A 2139-nucleotide genomic window follows, 5' to 3' on the forward strand; every position below is an offset into this window, starting at 1 on the left:
TTACAGCCAACTAAACTGAGCTCAGACGGTTCAGTACCTTGGCTCTGGGTACAGGTGGTAGGGCCAGGATTTAAACCCAGATGTGGATGGCTACAGGGCCATAGCAAATCCAGTGCAGCAGGTTCCTTCTCCCTGTTGCATGATTATTGTTAAGACAAATTGAGATTCTCATTTGTGGAGTCTGGTGAAGACTCTTGGAAAACTGAGCTCCATGAGGACAGGGCAGGCTCATTTATTTGTTCACTCATTCATTCACTCATTATTTACTTATTGAGGGCCTATCATGTGGAAAAACAAAAATCTTTGGGCTATGGATCAATACAGAAATATATTATATAATGCATCAGAGGTTATAAGAACTATGCAGAAACTAACCTGCTAAGGAAGGGGAGCTGCTAAGGCTGGAGACGAGGGCTCAATTTCAAATACAGTGGTTGGAAAGTCCTCACCGAAAAGATGACATTTGGACAAAGACTTGAAGGAGGTGAGGGAGTGAGCCATGTAGTTATGGGGGGAGGATTTCGGGCAGAGGAAATGGCAGGTGAAAAGGCACTGCATGACTTAAGAATAGTGAGTAGGTGCAGGTGGCTGCCGAGAGGAGAGGTGATGGGGTCTTGGTAGGCTGGAGGAAGGACTTTTGGCTTCTGCTCTGAGTGTAATGGGGAGACATTGGAGGGTTTGAGCAGAGGATTAATGTATTAGACTGTAACCCCAGCTCCTAACATGGAGTCTGACCCTGGGGTCACTGGATCATTGATATTATCTCCAAGTGAGTTTGAATAGTTCTGCTGCAGAGGCACGGCCAGGGCTGACTGAAGTTGGTCCTCCCACCACACTGAACTTGATTCCCATTTCTGGAAGGCCTCACCTGTCAGTGCACCTGACTCCCATGAGGAGGGCTGGGAGGGCTTCCTGGAAGAAGAGCTGTCTGATCTGAGACTTGCATAAGGAGGTGGGGAGGGTTTGCATCTGTGGTTTCCTCTGAACTTCTCGCTTGGGGGGCTGAAGGCAGTAAGGCCCACTTTGGGGATCATTGGTGGGTGGGAACCCCTTGAGTAGAGACTTGTCTGCCAGGAAAGGGTTTGAAGAGGCTGAAGAGATGCTGGTTAGCTGGTTAAGGAGTTTGGGCATTATCTTGTGGATGATAGGAAGACACCGAATAGTGGAAAGTTGCAGAATGACAGGATCCATGGTTTCATCAACCAGAAGCAGAAAGACAATGTCAAATACCAACAGCAAGTCTTGAACTTTCAGTTCAAATTTTATTAGCTTTTCCTTATTATTATTAGTTAGATTTTGAAGGTGAGCAGGCAAGTGTAGTGAACTGGAAAATGCAACCCTCTAATGATGACTCTTGTTGCTTTTCGCTGATCCTTAATATAAAACAAATCATCATAAATCGCAACCAGCTTGATGGCCTCCTTTCACCTGCAGTGTGACACACAGAACTGAGATGCTTAAAGATTTCAGCCTGTTTGAACCCCAGCTGACACAGTGAGGTCTTCTTTTATGCAAATTTGAATTATGCAAATCTGAAATTATGAATTAGAGACATATTAAGTAGAGTTCCATGGTATGTACCAAATTTGTGATAGTGTGAATTCCACAACATTAGAAATAACAAGAATCTTGTTATTCACTCAGGGTGGACAGAAGTGGGTGTTTATGTCACTGCCGCATGGTGGCGCTGGTCATCAGGTGAACAGGAATGTGGGCCCTGCTTTGTGGAGATCAGATTGGATAATGTGGCTTCAATCGATGACAAGGCTTTGGGTTTTCTTCCCTTGAAAATATGCAGCTGCTCTAGAGTTCCAAGGTGGATGTGCCTTTGAAACCAAAGGCCACTGGCAAAAGCAAACATTTAAAAATTTGAATAAAAGATCGCAGCTGATTCCTTAATTGAGTATGCCACAGCCCTTTTCATGCAGTTGAAATTGCCATTTAAATAAAAAGTTACAAACTACATGCAAATGGTTAAAATAATCAAATAGTATTTATAATGAAAAACAAAAGCCTGGCACTACCTCTCTGTACCCGATCCTGCTCCTCTGATGCCATGACCTGCATTTTGCAGGGCTGCTGCTGGTGCGAGGTGTTTTACTACCAGCTCTTGCCTCTCACATCCTCTCCATCCCATGA

Source organism: Galeopterus variegatus, unplaced genomic scaffold (genome assembly GCF_000696425.1).
Source record: "Galeopterus variegatus unplaced genomic scaffold, G_variegatus-3.0.2 Scaffold765, whole genome shotgun sequence".
NCBI lineage: Eukaryota > Metazoa > Chordata > Mammalia > Dermoptera > Cynocephalidae > Galeopterus > Galeopterus variegatus.